Here is a 14,704-nt window from a genome sequence, read left to right on the forward strand (position 1 = left end):
CGTGAAAATTGAATCACTATGCGATTTCACTCTACCTTCAGAGTGTGGAAGAGAAACCGCAGAACACTTACCAATGGCACACTATATAGAAACGGGCCAGGGCATTAATTAATTACAGAGCACTGTTGCTTCACAGCGTTCAATGAAAGCTGTTGACTAGGTCTCCAAAGGATACACAATGTGGAAAAACATGAAATGGTGGGGCAGACACATAAATTAGAACATGCTTGTGCCCCAAACCCTAATGAAAATCAGTCCCACTGTGAAGGAAATCCAGCAGTGGCCCTAAAAGGAATCAATTAGACATGTCCCTTCCACTATCTCCTCCATAAACTATCCGGTGGCGTGTCATTTCAGAAAGAACACTGTCTAGACGAGGCTGGCTTGGGTTGTTTGTCAAGCTAGAACCTGCAGTGTCTTTTGGCAGGAACATTTATCTCCACTCCAGAGGAGGAAGGGAACCAGCCACCCTGCAGAAGTGCTGTGCAGTAGAGATTAACAACAGCTACAGTTTGTTTACTAAGTACCAACTTCACAAACTAGAGAGCTTCAAGTTAAAGGCAATTATGTCATTTATATAATAAATGAAGACTCCTAAAAGATGGTCTGGATTATAAAACAGGTTGGTTTGACCCCAAAATCTTTACTCTCTGTCCTATAATTTTGACATAAATCCTTCTGATCACTTGCCAAGCAGACACTGGCAATAGGACCCATCTTGATGGATAAAGATCTTCAGAGCTAGGCAGACGGCTAGTACCCACTGTCTAAGGCTTTCATGGGAACATTTTTTCTAGCCTAGGAAGCAACAGGAGAGTCATCCCAAACGTTCTATAGGCCAGCAGCGACTTGGCAGTGACAAGATTGCAGCTGTCCTAATGCCAACCTGATTTTTCCCAACCTCAATGGTGACTGATGGAAAGAGCGTTGAGGCATGGAGTTGCCGGGTCCTGTCATTGAAGAGTTTGGTTGCCTGGAGGCCACTCCTATACTTTTCTCTTACAGCAGGGATTTGGTAAGTAAGCAGGACTATTCATGAGCCAAACTATAGAAAGAACAAGATAAACAAACCAGACATTAAATAAATGTGTAACAGTGGATCACTTTGATTTTTTAACCCAGTTTGGAAAATGGTAGTAATAAAGATGATCCCAAGGCATATAACAGCAAATGACCAATTTTTATAAACCAATCTGATGTTAGTTATATCACTGTCCAGGACAGTGGTAAGCTCCAGGTTCAGCACTTTATCAAACTGGAGAAAAACTGAGGAAGAAGACATGTGGTGCCAACCTCTGCCCTCTCCGTATGCCTGTGTACACTCACAAGTACCCACATGCACATGGACACAACATTTGCATAAATACAAATACCACATATGCATACACAAGGTTTCTTCTAAAGAGAAATGATGTTCAATATCATACATCATCGGGGAAATGCAAGCTAAAAGAGCAATAGCACATACAGCTATGAGAATGACCACTATAACGCTAATCCCATTCAATATTGACAGGGCATTGGACAAAGAAATAATCACTTATTGCTATAGGGACTGTTAAATGCTTAACCATTTCTAAGACCTGGAGGCTTCTAACAAAGCCAAACACATTCTTATGATAAAAATCTATCACTTTTTGAAATTTATGGAAGGCCTTGAAGTATTACTTCCTCATCAAGAAAAAGGTTGCACTAGGAATGTACAGTCATTTTATTCATAACTGGCAGAACTTAAAGCATCAAGACTCTCTTCAACCAATGCATGAATATGAAAAATGTGCCCCCCTCCCAGACAACGGAATATTATCCAGTACTGAAAAGAAGTGAGATACATCAAGCCATGGAAAGATATAGGAGGAAAAAAACCTGATGTATGGAAAACTTCTGACTTTTTTGGTCAACTTTATTTGAAATCTACAGCTACCGTGTTAAAAAAAAAGTTTCCTTTAAAAGTTAAAATTTTATTTTAATAAAAAGCCTTTCAGGGTATATGTAAGCCTATCTCTATGTCACTATAGAGTCTAGAAAGGATGCCAAGTCTCCTGCCTAGAGAATAAAATCTGTATTAGACAAAAAGCTGAGCAAAACCTGGGGGAAATGTCTCTGTGTCTTCTTCATGGTTTCTCTAGTGAAATGAAGGTTTTGTGCTCCAGAAACTGAGAAGGCGGCAAAAGGTGTGATCGAACAAGTTTTACTAACTATACTTCTCTTTAAACAACAAAATCTCCATTAGTACAGTGTGGGAAAAAGAAAATGCAAGTCCACATTGGGGATTTCAGAGTTAATGCAGAAAGAATTGGCTCTGGAACCCACTAAGGCCAAAATTGTAACATGGAATCAGAGAGACGAGAACCAGCGATGATTGATTGAAGTTTCCTTTTCTACCTTTTCTATGTAAAACCATGTTTCTGGTGTGAGAAAGTCAGTTTTCCAAATTACAACACCAGCAGCAAGCCCCAGAGAGACCATCAAAATACAGACTCCTTTCTAGGTCTGTCCAAATTTCTCCCTGGGGTGTCAATATAATCTGGCATCCTGAGGGGATATTATGCAATTAAGTACACAAATAAAATTAATTTGCTCTATCCACATAGAAGGACCGTGTGTTTACTTACTGTGAAAGACTGTCAGTTAAAGACTCATAAATCATAAGATGAAGATGAACTCTGAAAGTGTGCATTTTCAATCCCCTTGCCTCTTCAGACACAGGCGTTTTAATGGTTTTCCACTTGGGCATAATAATTAGTGGATCTAGCCTGAACAAAATAGGGAAAATGCAGAAATAACACAGAATGGTTGAGCTGATTCTCAGCATAATCATCTTGATTGACTCATAGGTAGGTTGTCATGTAGCTAATGCGCAAAGGTGAGTTATTTGAACTTTAGCGCTTCTTAATTGTGTGTGTGTGTGTGTGTGTGTGTGTGTGTGTGTGTAAGAGCCACCTGTGGAATGTTGTGTGAATGCCTGATTCATCTCTGCTAAAATTCCTGAGTTCAGCTTCATTTGTGGTCACTGTTCATCACAGTATAATTCAAAAAAATAAAAGCTTTTGTGATCTCCTCAACTAGTCTGTTAAGCCTCCAAACATTTCCCCAAGTCTCAGCTATTTAATGAGGCCTCCCATAAGTTTATCTACAATTTAGATAATTTATTTACCCCTTTCGATTTAGGAAAAAATAAATCCTGTATCATACAGATTCTTCTCCACAAATGATCATTTCTGAAATTCATTAAATCTCATTCCCAAACTATTTGTTATAGAAATCTCTGGGGTGGGAGGGATGGTAGGATTAAACAGGAAGGGGAGGGGAGACAGGGTAATAAAGGGAATACAGCAAGAGACAACTAAAACAAAATAAGGTGCTGTATGGAAACCTATCATAGTAGACATTTCTCGGAATATATACATAGATGAAAGAAATAGAAATGAATCACAAAGTAACAAGGAAAGACAAGGCCCTTCCTAGACATCTCTTGCCAGCAAATGAAACTTCCTGTGCCAAGAATGGATTACATCTCATTGAATTGGTCTAAGAGCCCCAAGGAAACCCCCAAACAACTCAGGCTCTTTCCAAGGTGATTGTTTGCTCTCTACAATCTGATGGTAAGGTCTTATGGCTAAAGTCAAAACTTATATTAAACATGGAGAAGTCAAGCTGTTGCCTACCTAGAGCTTTCAGCCCTACTGACTAGTGTCCATGGTACTAAAAGGTATTCCGCATGCTCCAGAAGAGAGGAAACAGCAAGACATGCTTAGCGCAATAGTGGCATAAAAGTCGTGCAATTAACCAACCTCTCTGATTGGGCTTAAGACCCACTCCATGAGATTGAACCCATGCCTGGCTCTGCTCAGGTAGCCAAGTACCTGAGACTAGAAAGGTCAGGCACCTAGAGGAAAACCAAATACTACTTGTCTACAAAGGCATGTGGCAAAAAAATGACTCCTTAACATTCTGCTATACTCATAGATCAGTGTCTTGCTCAGTCGTCATCCAAACAAATACAGAGACCCACAATTGGACAGTGTGCAGAGAGAGACCTTAGGACACTCGGTCCTAAATGGGATGACTCCATCACATCCCTCCCTTCGGGGCTCACTCAGGAAAGCCTGCAGAAGAGGAGCAGAAAGACTGTAGGAGTCAGTGGACTTCACCGTGGAAACAAGGCCTTCTATACAACAGGGTCAACACCCATATGAAATCACAGAGACCAGCAGCATGTCCGTCATGGGCCTGCACAGGTCTAACCCAGATCAGGAGGCAGCACTAAGAGGAGACATGAACACAAGTCCCATCCTTAACCCAGGCGGGATCTCACCTGAGAACCACTCCCAAGGGAAACATTCGTTTTCTCCAACAGTCTCACCTGGTATCAACCACAGTAAGAGCAGGCCCCAGTCCCGGCAGCAAATAACAAACAAATAACAACCTTTATGCTGTTTTGGAATGGTTGTTGGTCTAGATTTTTTTTAACCTTCCATGTCTTCTTCTTCTATATTATGGTTATAGTTTTGGAGATTTATAGAATGCATGTATTTGAGCATGTGTCTCTACATTTATATGTGTTTCATGTGCTTTTTCTTGGGCTTTTTCCTTTTCCCATTTGTTTGTTTTGTCTTATTCTGGTTTGTTTTGTTTTATTTCATCATATTTTTTTCTAGATGCCTGTTTGTGTGGGTTTGGGTGGTGGGAAGGCACAGAGGATCTGAGAGGAGTGGGGAAAGTGTGATCAGAATATATTTTATGAAAAAAATCTGTTTTCAAAAAAAAAGAAAGAAAAGAAAAGAAATCTTTCCTGAGAGCACCCTCTGTAATGACTTTGTTATCCCTTGCCCACACTGAGGCAGTCCTTATCTGAGTACTGATAACTAGATCCTTAGGTTCAGAGTCTCATGTCCCTGCCTTTAGCATGCACTGTATGGTCTTCTGTGCCTGTCTGCTCATTTACACTCTCTGTAGAACAGAGACTGGTATAGCAGATGCAACAGTAAACGAATGAGTTAGCTGAAATGAACTGAGATCAGCATTCTTGGGAGGCAGTCTCTAGTCCTTTCAGCTTCTGCAGGTGGAAAAGAGATGCAATAATCCCAAGGATGTGAACGCTGGTGCTTCCCTGACCATGGCGTTTAGATCTGTAGGATAAAAAAAATAATTAAACTAGTATGAAAGACTCCCAAATCCTTAAGACTGTAAGGTAGGAGGCACTGCTTATAGCCCAGAGAGTTGTGAAAATGTCAGGTTTTCATGCTCCATCTGCTGGTTAAATAGTATAAAAACCTAGAAGCCTCTTTGAAATGGCCAAGTAAAGGTATTTGATAACAGGATGCATGACCGTTGAAGAAAATAACTGAAAAAATACTATCTGTAAAAAATATTATCTGAAAATCATCTAAAAGACAAAAAAATAAGAAATAGAAACCGATATTGACAATAGGTTCCAACAGCATGGTTCAGCAGGTAAGGGCACTAATTTCCAAGCCTGACAACCTGAGTTTGATCTTTAACATTCCCATGTGGAAGAAAAGATCCAGCTCCCAAAGTTTTCCCCTGATCTCCGCATATATGCTGTGGTACATGCATGCCCACACACACATAAACACATATGCACACATTACACACAGAATAAAGAAACCTAACCTCTTTGTAAGATATTGCAGGTGCATGGCTGCAGTGGGAGAGCATGCCATGCATTTTGGACCTGCGTGCACGAATACCATGGAAACAAGCTCCAGTACACGAATACCATGGAAACCAAGTCCAATTATTCCCACCTGCCGGTGCCTACAACACCCTCCCATGTATCTATCCCAGGGTTGGTTACTCCAACCAATGGTATACTGTAAAGTCATGTATCACTTTCAAAATTGGAGTACAAAAACTAGAGTATGTTCTCTCCCTCTCTCTCTTCCTCTTCCCCTCCATCCCCCCCCCCCCGATAGAGACAGCTCCCTAAACTCCCTATGTACCTATCGTGGTATAAGAATATTCAGGCAGCCTAACAGACAGGGCTTGGAAGAAGCCTATATTCTAGTCAAGTCTTCAAAGGACAGCCTCCAGCACTGAGTAGACCCGTGCCAGAGTAGACCAACAGCTCTCCCCAAATAAGCTGCAGTGGCTTTTAATTCCTGATACATAGAAACAATAATATATTCAAGGCTTGCTCTTTTCAGCTGTTAGAATTTGGCATTATTTACTATGTTGCATCGATAGCTAACACATCTGCATATATACACATACTTCTTGGATGTGTTCAAAGATCTGCCAACCGTCAGTGTACTCGTCAAATCCAGAAGAACTTTGTAAACCATATGTAGCCACCCCAACTATTTTTCACAGTCACTGGTATTTTCGCATTACTTTCCTCTGATGCTCACACTTCTCGGGACTAAAACTCCAATGTGGGGCTGGGAAAATGGCTCAGTCCTTATAGACATCACGTGCTGCACAATCATGAGGACCAAGTCCAATCCCAAGCATCCATGTAAAGCTAGGCATGCCAGTATGGGCTGACAATCTCAAATCTCCTTAGACAGGGACAAGAAAATGCCTGGAGCCTACTGGACAGCTGGACTAGCCAATCAAACTCCAGGGTCAGCAAGAGATGCCATCCCACCAAATGAGATGAAGAGTGATTGAGGAAAACACTTAATGTTGACCTCTGGCCTCCATATACACATGCATCCACATCCAAATGTGCACACACACATGCAAACGTATCCACATGTACAGCATTTATACATGAGAAAATTTTACAAATAAATTTGGATTAGCAAATGTATTTGAAAGAGTTTGAGGATATTGTTTGAAGGAGAGTATAGGCCTTAAAACACCCTGGTCTACATTAATTTAGAGTAAATGATAGATGTAAGCCTTGTTGGAGATCACAAGTAAATATTATTTTTATAATAAGTTAGCAATTAATAAATTTCCTCGACTCTGGGAAATAATCATGGACAATATTTTATTCTCTTTCTGACCACAAGGGATTTTCCAGACCTAGGGGTTGAAATGTTATCTTAACTTTGCTAAAAGGTAATTTAAGATAACATTTTCTGGTAAGATTTGCTTTAATGCTCAAAATCTTAAAAACATCAAACTAGATCTAAAAATACACTCATCTTGACCTAATTAAAAGTTTGAGAACCATATAATGGTCTCCATTCCAAAACCAGTTGATAACTTTTAATAAATTGAAGTATAGAGACACCCTGAGAATAACACAGTATTTATGAACCATCTGCTTCATCTTAGCGGGATGGGAAACATTATTTGAAATGGGGAAAGGTGGAGCCAATTGTTTCCTAAGCATCTAGGGCTTCATTAACGTGTGTGACTGCATCCTTCGCATACCGCTGTTTGAATGGTTCTTTAAACAAAAAATAATGAAATCTGTCTACCGGGGGCTACCAGCTGGAAAATGAGGAGGAAAGTGAGGATGGAGAAGAGGCTAGAGATGGTGAGACAGCAAAGTCCTGTGGGAAATTCCCTGGGATGTTCTGATGGTCATGAAGGTTTGACGTTCTCTTATTCGGCTCTAGGATGTCTCACTACGTGCAAATAGCTCATCCCAGGATATTTACCATAGACCAAACATCAGATAAAACCCAGTTTTCATACCCCAATTGGTCAGACTTGAATCCTATTCCACAGACTCATAAACCTGGGGAGTTGTAAGATTCCTTTGAAAAACTAAAAATCACACAGCACATACCCTCACACACACATCCCCCCATCTCCCTCTCCCATTCTCTCTCTCTCTCTCTCTCTCTCTCTCTCTCTCTCTCTCTCTCACACACACACACACACACACACACACACACACACCTCAAAAAGACAATCCCTACAATATCAGGTTTGACATTTGTTCCTAAGCTTTGTAAATGGAGTGTTTTTTTTATAACTACGACAAAATACCTGAGGGAAATAAATGGCTTAAAGGAGAAAAGAGTTATTTCAGGTTTCAGATGCTTCAGTACATGGATGGTTGATGCCATTGCTATGGGTACATAGGGGACAGAATACCTGTGCATGCCTCATGGCAGGTAGGAGACAGCTGTGAAGAGACTGAGAATAAGATATCCTTCTAAGTCATCACCCCCCTGAGACCGACCCTCTCATCCTAGGACCCTCTTAGGTTTTCACTGGGTGCTCATTATGCCATCAACTTAAGATTCCACTCATATCTAATGCATGAAAGTCAGACTCCCAAACTCACATCCAGAGAGCATGGTAGCTGGTAACCAAGTCTTTAATGCACGAGGTTTTAAGGAACATTTTATTCCAACCACAGCATATATGCAGTTCTTAAGAGCACAAACGAGAACTCGTTTGTGCTGTGATCATCAGTTCCCCAAGTGTCGTCTGTGAGAATAAAGGGACTATCTCGGCATGGTGGACTTCTTACCATCTGTCCCTTACACAAACATCACTTTCTAGTGGCATGATTCCTACGACTTGAAATTGGGAACTTGAGAGGGTAGCATGGTAAAGAGCCAAGTTTCAAGTGAATGAGAGAGACATGCTTCCCTTTGTGACATTATCCTGGAATGAATTTACTGCCTTCAGACACAATAGCTCACACAGACCGCTTGCTTATGAATGAAATGCATGTTTCTTTTTCTATAGATTGGCATCAAGAAAGTATATCCAACATAAACACCACATGAATAAAAATTTGAAGAACCACAGGAGGGAAAATAAGGGCTTATTTATAACCTTAGGCAAATGTCTAAAATGAAAACAAAATCACAAAATACTAGTAGTTACCTACTATGCGTTTATATTAAACTGGCTACCACCAGACATACCTAAAGAACAAGGTCTCCAGTCCTGGCAATGTTCTGCATGGTACCTTACACATAAAAGGCACACAAGAAACATATTTGGAAGGGGGAAGAAGGGAAAGAGGAGGGAAGCGGGAGAAAAAGGGGAAGAGAAACAGAGGTGGGAAGGAAGGAGGACAGGAAGGCTTATGTAGCAAGGCACAGCCCATTCAAAAGCCACATGGAAGAAAGCAGTACATTCTTTTGGGCTATTAGTCAATTCAAATCAAAAGGGGTTGATTAATGTTCCCCTTTGGGCTCTGGATGTTCAGCGCAATGTGAATTTGTCAACTCTGAAATACATTGTGTCAAAATTCTACGACTCCTCAAGGTGAGGAATTACTCACTCCCCTGAGTGGTGGGAGATAAAGATGATGTGGGGGGATGAAGATAATAGGAGAGGATAGCTTCTGGGCCAAGAAATCCAAAGGCCTGAGCCACTCAGGAAAGCCCCTGACATGGGCCCAGTCCTAGAAGAACAAGAGACGAAAGTGGATAATTTGACTTCTTCGTTTTGGGTACTTGTAGGAAAAAAAAAACACTAAATATTTTCCCTGAATGTTTTGCATTCAGTTATAACCAACCACAATGTGCCAAGCCTTTTTTCCCTTAATTTTCTAAACCCATATGTATTCTAAGGAAAATCTAATCCATGTGTCTCTGATTTGCTTACATTTAAATCACTTTAAAATGTTAACTTTTTTAAAGGGCATCCAAGATATCTTTTATGTCGTCCTGGTGATCCTCCTACAGGATTCTTAAGAATGTGGCATTGTGAGGTAACAATGGAAACAAGGCCGCCCATCCTGGTGTAGATTTTGACTCTGTGCCACATGATCTGCTCCATCACTGAAAATAAAAGAGCAAGTAGAATTCTTCTTCTTCTCCTTCTCCTTCTTCTTCTTCTTATTTTTGGTTTTTTTGAGACAGAGTTTCTCTGTAGCTTTGGAGCCTGTCCTGGAACTCACTCTTGTAGATCAGGTTGGTCTCGAACTCACAGAGATCCACCTGCCTCTGCCTGCCAAGTGCTGGGATTAAAGGTGTATGCCACCACCACCTGGCTTGTTTTTTTTTTCTTTTGGGAGGAGTTAGAATTCTTAAGATATATTTGCTAACTTGAACTGCTACCCATCGGAGCTTGGGGATTAAGCCTGACTTCCCTCAGCTACCGTCCTCACATTACTCCAGTGAGAAGCCTGAAGTGGTACACACGAGATGAACCCTTCTTGAGGAGATGTTAAGACAAGGAAAAGGAGGCAAATCAGCCCAGGTCAGAATTAGGAAGCCCAGGAAGCCCAGGAAGAATTAGGCCAACAATCACTTCAAAGCCTTCTAAAACTATGATGAGTACGCAATCGTCTTCCATTAATGGGATTCGTAGGCCATCATAGCAAAGGGCCTGAAAGCAGATAATGGAGGCTCAGTCTGTTAAGTTTTGGGTTGTAGACTTTGTGCCTATGAATCAGTGGTTGGAAATAATGAAGACAACATACTTCCAACAATCCTTTCTTCTTTTGTTAGAAGTTCTCTCAATGGCGGTGGAGGACAATCCAGAAAGGAGAGAGCCACAGTGAGTCTACAAGTTTAAAACAAATACTTATAAAACACGGAAAGGAAAAAGTTTGTGTTTATTATCCCACACAGAGAACAACAAAGCAATAACGCAAATGCTTGTCGACTCCATCTATAATTTTAAAAAGAAGACAAAGAATCAAAACTAAAGAGCTCAACAGCTCTGGCCACACAGGCTCCCAGGAAGGAGGCTATGTCCTTCAGAGCAAGAGTAGACGGTGAGCCTGGTGTCAGAGGAGGAAGTCCAGAAAGAAATGAGCATTGGAAACTTCGGGAATGGTGCTCATTTACTCTACTTTGCCATTTCACACTCCCAACATCCGATAAATGTAGTGCATCAGTTTACACGCAGGTGTGACAGTCCTGTCTTCATAAGACAGGGTGCCCTTCCACCTGTCTTCCTCCCTGGTTGTCGAGGAGGTGGGTGAGTCTCCTGAAGGCTGCAGGAGAGCCTAGCCCCTAGTTATCCCAGGAGGAGAAGGCCTGGAGGAGCAGCTGCACAGATTGGCAACCATCTGGTCTGAGTCGACTGGATTCTGGCGGCTGATGCAAAGAGGAAGCTGCAGAGACATCCGGGACGCCCTGTCGTAAACCTAGTTTCTGACCCAGACTGGTGACACTGAATTTATTTCTCCAGGAAAAGAAGGTCTTGATTTATTCTCAATTGTGCTGATCACTATTGGGGAAAAAAACCTCAGATACACTCTCGCATTTTTGGAGGAGACTTCAGGGATGAACCCTAAAAGTTGAGCAAATTCTTTGCAATGAAACAAGACAGCAGCACATGGACCAGCATTGTTTAACATAGTTGGAGATGGCCCAGCTGAGGTCCAGCCAAATGTTCCGTCCAGTCTAGTGGAACCTGAGAGAAGAGGGTGTTTTGTGTGTACTTCACTCTGACTTCGCACTCGAAGCTAAATAAATCCAAATTCAATGAGCAGGAAACTGACTTCAACAAGGCAAAATCTGTTTCTTTTAAAGGAAAAAAAGAGCAAAGAAACTAACAAAAGCCCTATTCATGGTTGTTCAATTCAACATCCTTTTGTGTTTGTAGCAGGCACGCTTCCCCCATAGGTTTGAGCCCCGGGTGCCTCTCACCTCCCTTGTATTTCTCCTCAGAGGTCTTCCCTCCAGTGGAATAACCAGGTCTATGGCCTCAGTCTATTTACAGAGACCCACACCTACTCAGAGCAAATAGCCGAGTCCTACCCAGATAGTTTGTGTGCCTACCCTGGAAAATGCATTGGTTCTCTAAGCTCTGTCGGTTTGGGGTGCTACATAAGACCTCCATTTCAGCACCATGATCTTCTCTCCAGGTGTATGTTTGTCAGGGTTCCTACATTCTATCTGTCTCCACTAGCCCTGCATCATGGGCTAGCCTCAAAGCAGACACTCAGAAAGCAACTTCAGTTTTACTTCAGTATGGCTTTTGAATGTTGTCTATGATGGTACTTCAGCCCAAGGCGGCAATGCCGAGCAGCAGCAGAAGGGTCCCTACCCAGAAGAAACAGCACCAGCGTCTCATCTCCACTTTCCCATCATGTGTAAACTACTGTAGTCCGGGATGAGGGCTCGAATGGACTGGTTACATTAAGTTCCCCAGGTTAGTCCCAGTTCAGAGGGACATGACTTTTGTCTGTTTGAAGGTGTATATCATTCGGTTGGTTGGTTGGATGGTTTGTTGACTTGGTTAGGTGTAGTTCTTTGAGGCAGTATCTTACTATGTATCCCTGGCAATCGTTGGACATGTGGCAGTGAGACCTCAGCCTCCAAATACTTAGGTTAGAGGCACGCAACATCACACTCAAGGCAGGTGATCTTATAAGAAAGTTGGTCACACACATGTGCAAAGGGAACAGACTGTGGGAAGAACCAAGAAGGTGGCCACCTATAAGCCATAGAGAGCCCTCCAAAGGAACACTGCTTACACCTTACTTTTGGATAGCCACCCTCCAGAAGTTAATATATATTAGGATAATGCATGTTAGAGCTGTCTTTAGAATGTAGCATTGAAAAACTATTATATTAATGCCAGTTATTTTCATCACTGTGTGGGGCCAGCAACATGGAGGTATAGACAATTGCATATAGACCTGGAAACATGGCTTGTAGAAAGAGAGAACTAAATCCCCAGAGCTGTCTTCTTATCTCTTCACATACCCCATGGCAGAGGCACATTGCTCTCAAACACACACACACATACACACACACACACACATACACACATACACTCAAGATGTACACACACAATCAAATACATCACGTACGCACTTAAGTAAATAAAGAAAATTTTAAATCTAATTATTGCTGTTCTTTAAATGTGGTGGCATAATTTTTCAGCCACTTAAAATGAAAAAGACACTCATTTTTATATTTTAAAAAGTTCAGTGAAAACGTCAAGCATTTCATCACACTCCGTGTTGGTTTTTTTCTGTGTCCAGGCCAGATCTAGACTGCTCTGTGTGTGTGTCTGTGTGTCTGTGTGCGCGCGCTATGATGGACATGTTCATGGATCCATGTACATGTGTGAAGGTGTGTGTTTACATGCATGTGTGTATGTGTGGAGGCAGAGGTTGACATCTGGCGTCTTTCCTCAACCACTCTCCACCTAATTCAGATCTGCACTTTTGAAAACTGCACTGGGGACGTCAGACTCACTCTGTTCCCTAACATTGCCAGCTTCCTCTCCAGTATCCTCTCCTAGCCAGTATTTTGTTGTTATAGCCTCTAGAATCCAGTAGGAATGATAAGAGATAAAGGGGCAGAAGCCATTCATTTTTAGCCGATACAAACTTTTTGCTTGGTTTCAAAATGTCCCAGAAACCCCTGCATTAGCTCAATCTGAATAACCACTCTAGAGACACCCACAGTCCACAGGGTAACCATGTGGCAAAGTCTTGGTGCATGCTGTTCTCTGGCATGACTTCTGTCCTTGATGGCCTTAGGAAAACCTCACTTTCATAACATGCTACTCCAGATATTTTCATAACAAAGCTTCCCATTTAAAGATCGTCTTATGAAGAATGTGGCTGGAGCTGGGAGGCAAGGTGCTGGAGTCCTGGCTATGCAGGACACTTAACTGTGTGACCTTGGGCAAGTCACTTAACCTCTCTGTGCTTCAGTCTCCCTTTTGGAAAATGGGAGTAATGCCTACCTCACAAGACTGTTGTGGGGATTAATCGGAGCCAATCTAATGTCTACAGATACTTAAGGTTCTTAAAGAAGACACTATATACACACAAAATAACATCTATTAAAGTTGGCTTATTTGTAAAAAATAAGACTTTTTATTCAAATAGAGTTTCATTCTGAGGTCCTTGGAATTAAATTTTTGAACATGTGAATTTGTGGAGGTCTTCAATTTCACTTACAAAGAAAGAAAGAGAGAAAGAAAGAAAGAAAGAAAGAAGAGGAAAGAAGGAAGGAAGGAAGGAAGGAAGAAAGGAAGGAAGAAGGGGAAAGAAGGAAGAAAGAAGAGGAAGGAAGGAAGGAAGAAAGAAAGAAAGAAAGAAAGAAAGGAAGGAAGGAGAGGAAAGAAGGAAGGAAGGAAGGAAGGAAGGAAGGAGAGGAAGGAAGGAAGGAAGGAGAGGAAAGAAGGAAGGAAGGAAGGAGAGGAAGGAAGGAAGGAAGGAGAGGAAGGAAGGAAGGAAGGAAGGAGAGGAAGGAAGGAAGGAAGGAAGGAGAGGAAGGAAGGAAGGAAGGAAGGAGAGGAAGGAAGGAAGGAAGGAGAGGAAAGAAGGAAGGAAGGAAGGAAGGAGGGAGGGAGGGAGGGAGGGAAGGAAGGAAGGAAGGAGAGGAAGGAAGGAAGGAAGGAAGGAAGGAAGGAGAGGAAGGAAGGAAGGAAGGAAGGAAGGAAGGAAGGAAGGAAGGAAGGACGAACTTTAGCAAACCCCTTGAGTTCTTCTGCATACTGTCTTATTGTGCCACCAGGTAGTCACTCAAAACTACAAGTGCAACAGGTCAGTAATTGTTACATTTAGCCCTTTATACATCACAAGGAAGGAGAAAGACAATATGTGTGGCTTCTAAAGATTTTAATAAGTTGCCTCATGAGCCGGTCACTGCCGGATCAGTGCTGCAGATCTAGGATTCGGGAGCCTTGTTTCTCCTGACAGCCCCAAGCAGGGACAAAACTGGAGTTTATGAGAACAAAAACCACAAACAGTTGTTGCCAAGTTACAGTTACAATCTCCACCAACCAGGATCTAGAGATTAGGGGCTTTTTTGAATGTTCTATCATTGTCAATCGATATGCAAGGCAAACTTTTCAATCCAATTGATCAGATTAATTTGTTCCTTCCTTTGTTGGG

Source organism: Microtus oregoni, unplaced genomic scaffold (assembly GCF_018167655.1).
Source record: "Microtus oregoni isolate MIOR12 unplaced genomic scaffold, Mior012 000000F_ref0000247, whole genome shotgun sequence".
Classification (NCBI taxonomy): domain Eukaryota; kingdom Metazoa; phylum Chordata; class Mammalia; order Rodentia; family Cricetidae; genus Microtus; species Microtus oregoni.